General features: G+C 39.1%; 2 long non-coding RNA genes across 3 annotated transcripts in view; one reads left to right on the forward strand and one right to left on the reverse strand.

The window, feature by feature from the left end:
- LOC109499886 overlaps positions 1–5,699 on the forward strand; it is a 38,328-nt gene extending 32,629 nt beyond the window's left edge. Inside the window, exon 3 of the long non-coding RNA XR_002157446.3 lies at positions 4,463–5,699. This is a non-coding gene — a long non-coding RNA (uncharacterized LOC109499886). The remainder of the gene's footprint in view (positions 1–4,462) is intronic.
- Positions 1–14,468, reverse strand: part of LOC111560532 — a 142,549-nt gene that overhangs the window by 111,898 nt on the left and 16,183 nt on the right. The window contains exon 1 of one of the 2 annotated variants that reach the window (XR_006598070.1): positions 786–1,206. The exons of the other annotated variant lie outside the window; for it this stretch is intronic. This is a non-coding gene — a long non-coding RNA (uncharacterized LOC111560532). Of the gene's footprint in view, positions 1–785; positions 1,207–14,468 lie in introns of those variants that run through there. 2 annotated transcript variants of the gene reach the window in all.

Below are 14,468 nucleotides of genomic sequence, written 5' to 3' on the forward strand. Positions count from 1 at the left end.
CTCTGATTATCAGGCTGCCTCTGGTGGAAAACTGAAATCACTGTGTGTTCAGTAAGTTACTGAATCTGGACACACCAGGTATAAGGGTCAGCCTGCAAAGCGGTGGCTTTTCAGAAGAAAACACAGTCAACAAGGAGTTTAAAGGAACTTGGGCACTGTTAAGCCATCTCTTGATAGATTACCTGAAATGGCCCACGTTCAATATTAGAGCTGGGCTGCAATGACAGTAGAATATGGGATAAATCAATTCATTTGGCAGTGCTATAAACAAATCAATACAACAAAGGAAGAAAAATTGGGCTTTTAAGAAAGTTTCAGAGGTACCCTCTGATTTTAGGTAAAATAACCTCAGTATTCTGAGGGCTCCAACATTAGGGATAGAATTAGCCAGTTTTAAGTAATGGAGGGCCTCCCCCCTCCACACACAGTGCCCTTCCCTTATCATTTCTTAATTTGACGCTTACTAGAAATTAGCATAAAACCCCAAACACTATTCTTCAAACTGTTACTTGCACAAATGTGTAAATCACAAGGGATGGGGGGCGGGCAAGGGGAGAAGAGCACTGTTCAGTTTTCAATGCCTTTATTATGAGACTTACAAGCTGCTGGTTAATTCCAAACGGAGAAAATAGAATTAAGGGTAATCTGAACTCCTACTGTCTTCAGTGTTTGCATAAATCCACCCTGCACAGTACCAGGCACTTATGAGGTGCTCCATAAATGTGCATTAAGGGAAAGAATCTACTAGGTCCGCAACCATAATTCAAAGAATGAATAACACTCACCATCCAGCATAAAGCCAACTCCCTTTTGCTGACGGATCCACCAGCCAGGAAGGTATATCACAAAATATGAGCCCTTCTAGCTATTTCAGTGGCCTTGCTCCACCTCCGCTGGAAAGGGTGAAAAGGTGGGAGAGGGGGTGGGGACAGGAAAGCAGGGGCAGCTGACACTAATTCTCCCCATTCTTTCACCACCTTCTGGGAAAACAGGTGAAATTAGAGAAGTCACCTGCTGACGCAGGTTTCAACTGTGTCCTTACAAAGGGCTCGGACCATCACTCTGCGTGCCTGCCTACTCTTGAAACTCAATCGGCCCTTTGATGGGTTCCCAAGACCCTGTCACAGGTGCCTGTCATTATCAATACCCTTCCCCTCTGATTTCACTGTCTTTGCACATACGCCGTCATTGGCCTCACATTCCTGCCTTCTCCTCTATCAAAGGAGGGTAATTGTGTTTGAGACATTCTCCTCAAAAGTCATGCATCCCCCTCGGGAACTCTTTACACCACATCTATACAGATTGTTCTCTCACAAAAACATGGTGTTACCATCCCCACATTCTTTCCAAGGACGTAATTAAACTCTTTGCTTTAATGACCGTGGAAGGAAAGAAAGATGTTCCAAGGTATCATTGCTGGCTTTATTTCTAAGAAGTTATCCTAGCTCTGAGGGACATACGTGTTTACCTATGTTTGCAAAGCTTTTCCTGTCTACACTACCGGGTCCAGAAATACCTGTTGTATAACGGAGGTGCTGTTACTGTGCACAACTGTTCAATTCCATTCTCCTTAGACCAAAATCACTGACTTTTTATCTGCAAATATGCCCTCTTTCCTCAGCCTTTGACTATGTCAAAATTTACTTTCAGGGTTAAGGAATTTGGCCAACATTCCCTTTATGAAAAATGTCTCTTTTTCTCATTTGCTCCTTTTTAGTCTTTCAGGTTTGTATGCTCGGCCCTCCTGCCGTATCATATGTGGGATATCAGACACAGAAATTCAGACCATGTTAATGCATTAGAGCTAAGTCCTCAACACCTTGCACGAAAATACTTATCTCCACAAACACCTGTGCTCTATTTTAGTTTAGTGTATTATTAAAGTCCAAAGCTAGCAAATGAACATAATTGTATGAAAAAAACCTGCAGGAGAAAAAGTCTCACTTTTGATCTCTACTTGCGTTACTTAGATAAACACCCCACCCCTCACCCATTCTCCCAAACCATGTATTTATTCACTTTTCTTTTGGATCAGGCCAACCCAGTGAAGTATCCTGACATTTGATTTCAGAACTAATGCATGAGGTTTTGTGGTCTGCAACCTTAAATTATTTCCAGACTTTGTGAGTTACTGTTCTTTCCAAATGCACATTAAGGGCAAATAGAGTTTTCCAGAGCAAGCATTACTTGTCCAAGCATGATTCTTCAAGTTTTTTGTGTGTACCTCATATAAAATGCCTATTTTGAAAGAGTTTTGAGGTCAAACTTTAAGATAGAATACATGAATGGGAACTATCACATTTATTACTATAAACAAGTAAAAAAATAATAACAAACTGTGAGACACTGAATTCTGGGTAGAAACAGAGATAACCCAAACTATGGATCAAGTTTGATTCTCATAGTAGGATGATGCATTGTTCCAGTTTTCCTGGGATCGTTCCTATTTTAAAGCTGAAAATCCCACATCCTGGAAACCCCTCAGTTCTAGGAAAACCTCAGTCCTAGACCACTGATCACTTTATTTCGAGATGAGCTTACAGACACCACCAACAATTTATAGCATGGGTTCTTAACCACCTATCGTGAGCGCAACAGAAGAAATTCGTCAATATGGACAAAACAGACAATTTGAGACCTAGTGTAATAAAATACGTTGTATATTTTTGATGGGGTTCAGGGCAGGATGCCCCAGAATGTGCCACTTTGATATGTGCATTAACTGAGCTGAAGTCAGTCTAACAGACTCAAGAAAGGAGAGCTTTCTACCTCCCCCTTACCTGCCTAAAGAAATTGGGATAGGGTCCCGTACCGGGAAGACAGCTGTTACCAGAGATAAATTTTTGTATCAGAAACACTTATCTGCATGCATGGCAAACATGTGTTTGCCAAACATTTGCTCTTTCCATTTTCCGGTGAACTGTCTTCCTTCACTCTGAAGTCCCAAACCCTGAGCACCTTCTTAGCTCAAGATGGCATATACACCTCAACTTCCTGTCTTTGAGTCTTGTATCTTTGGGATTCCCATACAAATGAAGTTAAATTGTGTTACTCCTGTTAATGTGTCTAATGCCAATTTAATTGTTAGATCAGTCAAAGAAGCTAGAAGATAAGAAAGAAAAGAATTTCCTCCCCTACAGTGTGGTTATTCAGAAATACTTATAGAATCCAAGATATCAGCCCTCTAGTTGGAAATCATTGATGTTGTAACATATGCTTATAAGTGGATACTGTTTAATCAGTATAAATATACAGAGAGAAGGAGAGACAGAGAGCAAGTGAGCCAACAAGAGAGCATGCCAGGAAAAAGGCAAAAAGAAAGAATTTAAAAATTCACAAATTGAAGCAGTTATAGCTCTAAACAGTTACGTGAACACAAACTGAATTTGCCATTTGGGACAGCTCTGAGACTAACCCTGATTTTAAATTAGGAACAGTCAGCATTTAGTTTCAAAAATGAGACCTGTGTAACATGCAGGCTAAATGAAAAATTTTAATCCTAAATTCAATCTTGGAAATGAAATGCCTTAAACATTTCTGAATATAATGCAACTATAGCCTATTAGCTAAGGTCTGCTCAACAATTTTCAGAATGGAATTCTCTTTGAAGAAAGGATGTGACATGTTTAGGGTGCCAAGTGAAGAGAGGAAAATGTACCACCCCTCCACATACCTCTTTAGCATATTGATTATTTTAAGCTGGTTATTTTTAAGAAACAGGTGAAGCTCTGAAAACTCAGTAGGAGTTACTTTTCCAGGGGTGCCTGGGTGGCTCAGTCAGTTAAGGACCCGTCTTCAGCTCAGGTCATTATCTCATGGTTCGTGGGTTCAAGCCTGGCACCAGGCTTCCTGGCACCAGGCTTCCTGCCATCAGCACTGAGCCCGCTTCTGATCCTCTGTCCTCCTCTCTCTGCCCCTCCCCCACTTGCTTGCCTGCTCTCTCTCTCTCTCAAAAATAAACAAACATTAAAAAAAAAAGTTACTTGCCTTAGAGACACTGACATTGATAAGGAAAATCTCTATTTGTAAGGGAGTCTCCCTCTCTGTACCAGGCAGAGAAGGATGCCTCCAAATCTCTAGAAACTCATCACTGGGATACATTTGGACTAAAATTGGCATAACAACCTTACCTTGGTTTCCTGCGGTTTTCTGATAATCTTCTATAAGTGACCTTCTTCCCTGCCTCCCTCGCCCCCCAACATCTTTTCTTTTTTAACTATAGATGTTTTTTAAGTTGGTGGCTCAGACCATTTCTGAGAGTCTTCCTGGGTATCTCCCAAGTATACGGGAATTATACATATTAAACTTCTGTTTTTTCTCCTATTAATCTGCTTTTCATTACAGGGAGGTCTCAGCCAAAAACCTAGGTCATGAGCTGGACACCAAGACCTGACCTTTACTATCCACCTGCGTGTACTCACTGATCTTTGTCCCCTATTTTTCCTTAATCTCGTCTTTTCAGCTTCTCTCTTACCTCAGGCAAATGGAAAGCAAAACCTCCCCTCTAGCAATAACGGCTGCTCTACAAGACCTCCGGCCGGCTGAGACCGTCCAAATCAGTTTGAGCAAAAGCCCAACTCATGCCTGTGCAGAAGAACCATGGAGTAACCTTTAGAATGATGGACAGCTACCTTTACCTCATTATAATACTAGAATCTCCACCCAACGAGGAGCACAAGGCTCATTTACATAACATACTATGTGTGTAGGCATGTTTCCATAAGGCGCATACAGGACTTTATGCCCGCCTCTATATACGAAGACAAGGATCTTCTGAAATAGTCATGCTAACCCTAAATAAAAGGAACCCATCCACCCTTGCTTGGGGAGTCACGGCTTTGGAGGTTATTCCCTGTGATCTCCTTATTTGCTGCAAATAAATGTGACTTTGTGAACAACTCTACCTGGTGTAGTCTCTCGCTGGAACTCACCAAGGAGCAAACTCATGTTAGGTCAGTTATACCAAAAAGGGTAGAGGAAAAATAAGTTTTCCTCCTTCACATAAGCACAGAGTGGGGCGTTAAGGATATGCCCCCAAAGACCCTGTAACTGGAAGTGGTGGAATATCTTTCAGTTTCAATAGGATTTGAAAGAAGGTTATGCCCCATATTTAATAAGCATTTTGGGTGAATGTCTATGGAAAGTTACTCATGAGCTACTTCAAACTAACATAGATATCAATTAATGAAGAACTATTCTAGCTACTTAACATTGCCCATCAACCCTTCTAATGTTTCCCTAGTTTGCGCTCCTGACTATGTCTGAGTATTTTACATATTTCTCAATTTTGTCAAACTTCCTACCAATCCCTGCCATTACAGAATAATTTTGCTGTGTTTTTCACAGGCAGTGCAGATGCATTCTGTAACTTTTCAACCACTCAGTTAACAAAGCTTTCTACATACACACCCTTGCTCATTCTCTCTTGTGACAATAAAGGCTACTTATTTCTAAGACACACTGCTCAGCAATATTTGGGAGAGTAGTTACCTCCCAGCCCCCAGGGAATGCACACTACTCATTTTTCCCTCTCATACTCTACTCTCTCTGGCCATTAGCATTTTAGATCTTTCCGGTTAACCTCACTTATAAAAAACAAAAGCAAACCAACAACAACAACAACAAAACTTTAATTTCAAAGATGTTCCAATAATGATCCAAGCCTACCATTCATTTTGCTTCTACAAAGCAAATGACTTAAAAAGGGGGGAGCCCATATAAATATGAAAAATTTAGATACTAGACTATGCTTTCTGTATCTGTTAAGTTGGAAATCAGTAACAAAAAGAAAACAAAACAGTAACAGTAACAAAAAAAAACAAAAACAAAAACAAAAAGCCATTTGAAGATTTGGAAGCATACTTCTAAATTTTTTTTAAGGTTTATTCATTTTGCAGAGACAGAGAGACAGGGCATGAGCGGGGGAGGGGCAGAGAGCGAGGGAGACACAGAATCTGAAACAGGCTCCAGGCTCTGAGCTGTCCTCACAGAATCCAACGCGGCCCCAAACTCACGGACCTTGAGATCATGACCTGAGCCAAAGTAGGACAATTAACTGACTGAGTCACCCAGGCACCCCAGAAGCATACTTCTAAACAGCCATGGTCACACATGTATGTGTAAATAAATAAATAAACAAACAAACAAATTTTAATGAAAATTGAACATGTTTTGAGACAAAATAAAATAGTATAGGTAAAAACTTGTAAGATGCAGATAAAGCTTTTCTTTGGGGGATATTTATAGTCTGATAGATATTTTGAACAAAATACTGGCTTAGAACAGGGAGCAAAGAGTAGATTTGAAGTAATTCAAAAAGAATTAAAATTTTAAAAATTCTTTAAAAAAGAAAAAGGGACTATGAGAAAAATAAAGATAAGGGCAAAAATGGACTAAAGTAAAAAGAATATATGAAAATAGATGAGGAAAACAGAAACTGATTCTTTAGAAAAAGCTATAAAATACAAAATAATGTGATAAAACTGATAAATAAAATAAAAAAAGAAAGGAGGTACAATTAAACAAAGGGAAGAATTCAACGGTGAGCATGCTTACATAATTCAGCAAAAGACACAAAAGTTACTAAGGTTGATACCCTCATCAATTTCATACCAATTAATTTGAAAATCTGGTTGAGGGGCGCCTGGATGGTTTAGTTGGTTAAGCGGCTGACTTCAGCCCAAGTCATAATGTCACAGCTTGTGAGTTCGAGCCCCACGTTGGGCTCTGTGCTGACAGCTCAGAGCCTGGAACCTGCTTGGGATTCTGTGTCTCCCTTGAACTCTGCCCCTCCCCCACTTGCACTCTGTCTCTGTCTCTCAAAAATAAATAAACATTTAAAAAAATCTGGTTGAAAATAACTATTTATCAAGATACAATTTCCTAATACTGAACCATTTCTGCAATTTAACTTAGAATAAATGAATACAGTGAATCAGTAGACAAAATCTATTGAATATCTATTGAATCTAGTGCCTATTGCATGAGGCACATGCAATTTTCAAGGTGAATTCTATCAGACATTCTAAAAGCTAATCTTATTTAAACTTCCAAAAAACACAAGAAGAATGCATCATTTTTGTATTTTCTGGTTTTTGAGCTTATTTTGTCCTTTATATAAAACTTGAAATGCCTAACAACATAATGCTAAAGTTTACTTTTCTCATGAACATCGATAGGAAATCTCTAAATAAAACAAAAGTATATGGAATCCAGCATTATATTTAAAAGATACTTACACCAGATTGGGTTTGTATTAGTAATAGAAGGATAGTTTGTCATTAGAAAGGCTATTAATGTAACTGATCACATTAATAGTTTTAAAAAGAAATCTGAATAGAAGTTACTCAGTAGTTTAAAACTTCTTAGTAAAATAGGGGTGCCTGGGTGGCTCAGTCGGTTGAGCGTCTGACTTCAGCTCAGGTCATGATCTCATGGTCCGTGAGTTCCAGCACCGCATCAGGCTCTGTGCTGATGGCTCAGAGCCTGGAGCCTGTTTCAGATTCTGTGTCTCCCTCTCTCTCTGACCCTCCCCGTTCATACTCTGTCTCTCTCTGTCTCAAAAATAAATAAACGTTAAAAAAAAAAAAATAAAACTTCTTAGTAAAATCAAGATTGTAAGAAATAGCCACTAACATAAAAGTTATTTGGAAGACAGAGCACGGGAAACTTTACAAATAATGGCAAAAAGCAACATAATTCCCTTTAAAACTGTCCTAGAACAAGACAAGTAAAATCAACAATCTGGTTTTTCTGCCTCAGTTGCTCCATACTCCAACCCACTGCAATCCGCCTTCTTCTACCATTCTTCTGAAATGCCCTCAACAAAGCCAAACATGAGTCTCTTGTTGTTTGACCTAAAGGTCTTCCATAGATCCACTGTGAGAGTTAAAGTAATCCCCCTACCAAAATGTCCACGTCCTGATCCTGGAACCTGAGACTCTTACTATAGCACATGTCAAAGGAGACTTTGCACATGTAATTAAGTTAAACATGGTAAAATGGAGAATAGCCTGGATTATCCAGATGAGCTCATTCTAATCAACAGGAATCCTTAAAATGAAAAAAACATCCCCAGCTGCAGTCAGAAACAGAGGTACAAGATTTGATAAAGGATGAAGGGTCACAGAGATATGATATTGCTGAGCTTGGAGATGCAGAGAGGGGGGCCACAAACCGAGGAATGTGGGTAGCCCCCCAAAGCTTGAAAGAGCAAAGAGACAGGTTCTCCCCTAGAAACTTCAGGAAGGAACATACTCCTGCTGACTAGCTTACTGAGAACTTTGCCGGACTTCTGATCTTTAGAACTATAAGAAAACACATTTCTGCTGTTTTAAGTCGCCAGGTTTGTAGTCATTTATTACAGCAGCAAGAGAAAACTAATGTGTTCACCTTATTTTATGTTTATAGCTTTTGAGAGAATTTACCACTCCTTTCTTGAATTACTATCTCCTCAGGATTCTAAGATTTCATGTTCCTCTGGTTTCCCTCCTTTATGTAGAGCAGACCCCCTCAGTGCACTTTGAAGATGGTTCTTCTTTTGCCTGTCCAAAAAAATGTCGATGTAATTCTCTCCCAATGAATTTTCCACCTAACTCTGCCTTGTTGTATCTTTTATGCCAGTCGTCCTCAATCAGGGGCAATTCGGCCCTCCAGGCACAAATGACAATGCCATGGTTGCCGTGACTGGTGGACGCACTAGCCATCCAGAGGGAAAAGGCCAGTGATGCTACTGACCACCCTACGGCACCCAGGGCAATTCCCCACAACAAAGAATTACCTTGTACAGAATGTCAGTAGCGCCGAGGCTGAGAAACTCTGATCATATAGGTTCATGACTTCCAAACTCCCCCTTCCGACTTAGCTCTTTACCCAGAGCTACACACTGGTGTATCCTACTAACTGTTCAAATCTAAACTGAACTAAAATTGAAATAATAATCTTCTCCCCAAATTTACATTTCCTAATGTTGTCTCTAGTAAAAGAAATGACCACAGCATTTTTCTGGTTTCCCACCCTGATGTCTTGGATATTATTTGCATCTCCTTCAAACTCTATCATTGACCAAATGCCATTACTTTCCCTCCCCTAAAACTTGATGTAAACTTTGACCTTTCTTCCTCTCTATCAAGGTTCTTTATCTCTGTCTAGATCATGACGGTGCTGTATTATACTAATGTTAACTTTTGCATAATTAACATGTTCTGCAAAAATAAAGAGGGTAAAATTACTTGGATAGTATAGGCAATTCCACCAACTATTTTAATTTCATGAAGGGTTGCCCCAGAATCACCTAGAGACGTGCCAGATGCACTTGCTGGGTTCCTCTATGGGTCTGAGTTCCTGTGTGTTCCTTTCCTGTGTAAACTTCTCATTGACTTGGCAATAGACAGTTTCAGAAAACTACAATATAACCCCTGAATGCAAGGTAACCAGCCATTTAGCCAAACATATGGCAGACATATCACAAGGGGAGGAAAAATTACCTATCTTGTATATCTATTTAAAGATGGTATGTTGGTCTCGAACTTGGTACTTCCCCAGTTGATTTCAAGGCATATCTGACAACCTTCAATGCTTCTGGACTTACCTATTGAGTTTAGAAACAAACTCATTCAGGTGTGAGTCCACTCCACCAAAGGAGCCAGCCTCTCCCCAACAATTTTATAGCAGCCAAGGTGCATTCTTAATGACAAAGCTAGTTATCATTACCCCGGATAAAATTTTCAGAGGTTTCTCATTACTGAAAGGACAAAATCCAAACTCATTTTGGGGGGAATAAAATACTTTTTCAGGATCTTATTCTGGTTGATCTCTTCAGCCTTATGTCTTACCATTTCCCCTCTTTTAGGCACAGAATAAATATTGGCTTAGTAATACCCTCAGGAAATCTTCAATCAAACAAGATTTACGATAAACTGGCAGATTCCTAGCATCAGAGACTAAAGTTTGTAACGATAGCTAGCTTCTGGGGTCTATTTCACATATTTAGAGAGGATTTAGTGGGCAATGAACTGGGATGGAGTTCTTCCTAATGTCCTGCTATTGGACCCAACAAAATCAGGCACCCTGTCCCCTTCCTACACTTTAGCAGAAGTCAGTTAATTGGCTACCTCCCTCTTTCCACAACCCACGTGCTTTGACCTCATCAATGGAAAAAGGCAGCAAACAAAAGGGGAGAATGAGACTGAGCTGAGCATGGTTTGGCTACCTGGCGTTCACATGCTGACTCCTCCCCATCCCACTAGGAAAGCACATTGGACGGAAAAGGTGCAGGAACATGGAGTTAGAGCTCACATGCTAGGAAACAGGGCAATGGGGAAGATTTCGAAGCATTTACACATGTGCTCCACGGAATCTTTCGAAGCAGCCACCTCAAAGAAAGAGGACACCAGCACACCCGTTCAAGGAAAAGATTTTTGTTTCTTTTCTCTAATACCGGAAAAGACAAGAAGAGAATTAAAAAGGTTATCTCCACCCAGGTCTCTCTGACCAAGGTCAAAGCAAGGGGGATGATGAGATTAGAGGTTTAAAGTGAACCTACTCGTGTTTCTAGTTCCGTGGAAGCGACTGGAAATGGTGTAATGGTTCAGGGATTGGGGAAGGATGATTGGATACGCATAAATACATGTTATTTCCAAGAGAGATGGCAGAAAAAAAATTCTATTTCAAATTTAACATCACTTCAAGCTCAGGTTGTTTGCTAGATGGCTTAATTTACAATTGTGATATTTAAAATACCTGGAAAAATCACCCTAGAGCACAGTTTAGGGGGAAATGCTTGAAAGAATATCTATTCATTAAAAAATACTTGAGGTGGCTAACTTTTACTTTAATCTTCATACTTTTATTCTGCTGTGAAAGAACATTATATAGAGATAAATAAACAAACAAAAATCTTAATCCCATCACTGGCAAAAACCCTGCTGACATTAAAATGTATATTGCATGTAAATGGTAGGAAAATACATACAAAAGGCTTTGATACGAAATGCAAATATATTTTTCTATTTCCACATCCAGTCACCTCTGTACATTTCCTCAAAGGTAACCATATTTCACAAATTGTACATTTGTGAAATATAATACTTGTGAAATATAATATAAATACTGGTTTATTTTTACCAAAAGGACCCCATATTTCCATTATCAAAACATGTGAAATTTACCTCATTTTATTTAACAGCTGAAATGTACATTTATAATTTTTAAGCACTTCCCAACTAATGGACATTTAGTATATTCTAGCTTTTTGCTGTCAAAAATAATGCTGTAAAGTATATACTACACATATATCTTGGCTTCTTCTGTGAAATATAAGAATCCCTGTTTCACCATAAATATGCCAAAACTGAATTACCATCAAAATCTTTAAATAATTGCCAATCTGATGGGTTAAAATATATCTATTTTTTACTTTAATTTATATGTGTTCAATAATCACTGAGATTGAGTTTTTAAATGGGTAGAATATCATGTTGTTTAATAACAGGGTAGCCTTTGTTCTATTATTTTAAATGTGAAAAATAACGCATTCCCAGCCTATTCCAAAATCCCAACCAATTTTCTCCAAATACCGCTTAAGCATCCTAGACACTTTCATAATAACTCACTGAGAATTCAACATTCAAGACATTAATTACCTAATTGTTCAATAATTAAAGACACACAAGGATAAAAGTGTGGGTGATACATTAAAAAAATGTATCGGGGCGCCTGGGTGGCTCAGTCGGTTGAGCGTCCGACTTTGGCTCAGGTCAGGATCTCTCAGTTCATGAGTTCCAGCCCCGCGTCAGGCTCTGTGCTTACAGCTCAGAGCCTGGAGACTGCTTCAGATTCTGTGTCTCCCTCTCTTTCTGCCCCTTCCCCGCTCATGCTCTGTCTCTCTCTGTCTCTCAAAAATGAATAAACATTCAAAAAAAATTGTTTTAATGTATCAACACAATGCTCAGAATGCAATGATAGAACATTAGACACAAATCATACTTTGAACTCATAAGGGAACAACCAAGACTTTGAGACCTAGTCAATATTCACATGAATTTAGTGCTAGAGAGCTGAGAAAACCCTAATCCAATAGAGGGGGATTAAGGCCCTCTGGGATGAAGTTTTCAAGGGCAAGAACGGGTACAGGATTTTTTTTTTTTTTTAAGAGGCACATCCTAAACAATCTTAAATCATAATTAGGCCTGGACTATCAGTTAAGTTGTGTGACTGCTTTAGTCCAAAGAGTCCAGTCAAGTCCTCCATCTGCAAAGAGTGACCCGTTCATCTTGAGGGTGCTTAACTTCACTTTGATTGCTTTTCTAAGAAGACAATTTCCATTTCATTATTTTACCTTGGACCATCACTGTCAACTCAACTGTACTGCTTAGAACAGCCTGGTGTTTGCCAGACAGTGGTTCCCAGACCCACGCCTAAAGAAAAGGTATTTTTCAGAGGTAGTTACATTTGTGTTTCCAGTTTTGTTCAGGTCCAACTCATATACAGCGAGTCCCAGAGAGACTTGCATCAAACTGGCTGGTTCTGAAATGCGCTTGCCTCAGACACATCCGCAGAGCAACGAGGACCAACGTCTTTTATCCCCATTTAGATAATCTAGTCTCTCTTTCAATTTTTCTGTTGAGTGAGCATCACCATGAACGTTGTCCTTTATTACAAGTTCATAGGTTAAACTTGCTGGCTTTGAGGAGGTAGCTCCGGCAACCAGGTACCCACCAAAGAGTTTCTGGAAACATGATAATTCAACCTGATTATCTTTGTTATCACCGCTGCACAGAGAAGAGAATGTACATAGAATATATGGACCATGAAAAGCCAGTCACTTTCCTTATTTAGTAAAACCAGATGCCCTCAAACACAATGAAAAGTCAAAACTCTATATCATCACCTTATAAATAAATACTTTTTTAAAAAGCATTTGCTCTATAGATTGGCTATTTAGTATCTCCCGTGAACCGTGAGAAATGGCAGGATTTTTTTTTTCTTCATTTGAAGGACGATTATATCATATTCTCTACAAAGAAAGCAGAACCCTAAACTGAGTTTGTAAACACCAGCTTCTAGTAACAGTTTGGTCCATTTTTATCACCGGGGTAAATAAATCCTAATTTCTCCTTTCAGTTTTCTTATTTGGAGAAATAAGCATCTTAGAATAATCTCCAAGATTTTCCAGTCTTGTAATCCCGTGAGACTTCAATTATCTGAAACAATTTCTCAGAGACACAGCTAACTAACTAGCCAGGACTCAGGGTTTTTAATGTTTAAATACTTTCACCAAATGGCTCATTCATTAAAAAATGTTATTATTGTCTTTTCTTTCATCGAGTTTACTCATGTTAGATGAACACAAAGCATTGTAAAAATAAAAAGAAAAGAAAAAAAAAGAACGTGTATAACTACTTCAAATTCAGACCGTGGTCTTTAAAAAACATAGTGAAGTTAAAATAGCTTAGGACACATTACAAACTTACCATTTGTTTTTGTCTTTTCACAGCTTGTGAATTGTCTGATTTTCTGAAAACCGCATCAGTCAATTTTGTAAACACAGGAAGGCAGACTTTTATTATGATTAGACAGTCACGCTTTCCCCAGGAGGTAATCTCAGAAGAAATCTATTCTTGTGGAATTTTAAGTTCAAAGAGACCTGGATAATTTTCTGATAAACATCCTCTATATTTCATGTTTTAATCATGATGCAGCTTTTATGTTTTAGTAATTACGGAGACAATTTCTAATGACAGAATCATAGGTTTGTATAATGTAGACATAAATAAAAGGTTCCACAGATTAGCCGATTCACACCCTCATCAGGAAAATATCCAAATTTGTGTTGCTGCTTTAAAATTTACGCAGTTATGGGGCGCCTGGGTGTCTCAGTCAGTTAAGCACCTGCCTCTTGATTTCAGCTCAGGTCATGATATCACCGTTTGTGAGTTGAAGCCCCACACGGAGCTCTGTGCTGATAGCACGGAGCCTGCTTGGGATTGTCTCTCTCCCCCTCTGAATGCCCCTCCCCTGCTCGTGTGTGTGTGTGTGTGTGTGTGTGTGTGTGCGTGTGTGCGTGTGTGTGTGCACGCGCGCGCAACCGTCAGTGTGTGTCTCTCTCTCAAAACAAATAAACTCAAATAAATAAATAAAATGTATGCAGTTATCAAGGTTTGCTTAAAAAATGCTTCCACCCTGTGCAACTCATGAAGCTTCCTGAACAGAGGTGTAAAGCCCTCCTCAGCCTCAAAAATCTATTCATCATGCAACCTTATGTATGTGAAGAATAACTTAATCTCTGAGACTCTGTCCCATCATGCCTGTCCTCTTGTCTTTAAGCACACTGAATCAGAATCCAAATCAGAAAGCCACAAGATTTTCACTTGCTGTGGCAATCAATGTCTTCTCAATAAAAAAAAAAAAAACATAAATTCATTTGACTGGACAATATTTTGGGAAAGTGTTTTGTTTTGCTTTAACAT

Source organism: Felis catus, chromosome A1 (genome assembly GCF_018350175.1).
Source record: "Felis catus isolate Fca126 chromosome A1, F.catus_Fca126_mat1.0, whole genome shotgun sequence".
In the NCBI taxonomy this organism is placed as follows: Eukaryota; Metazoa; Chordata; class Mammalia; order Carnivora; family Felidae; genus Felis; species Felis catus.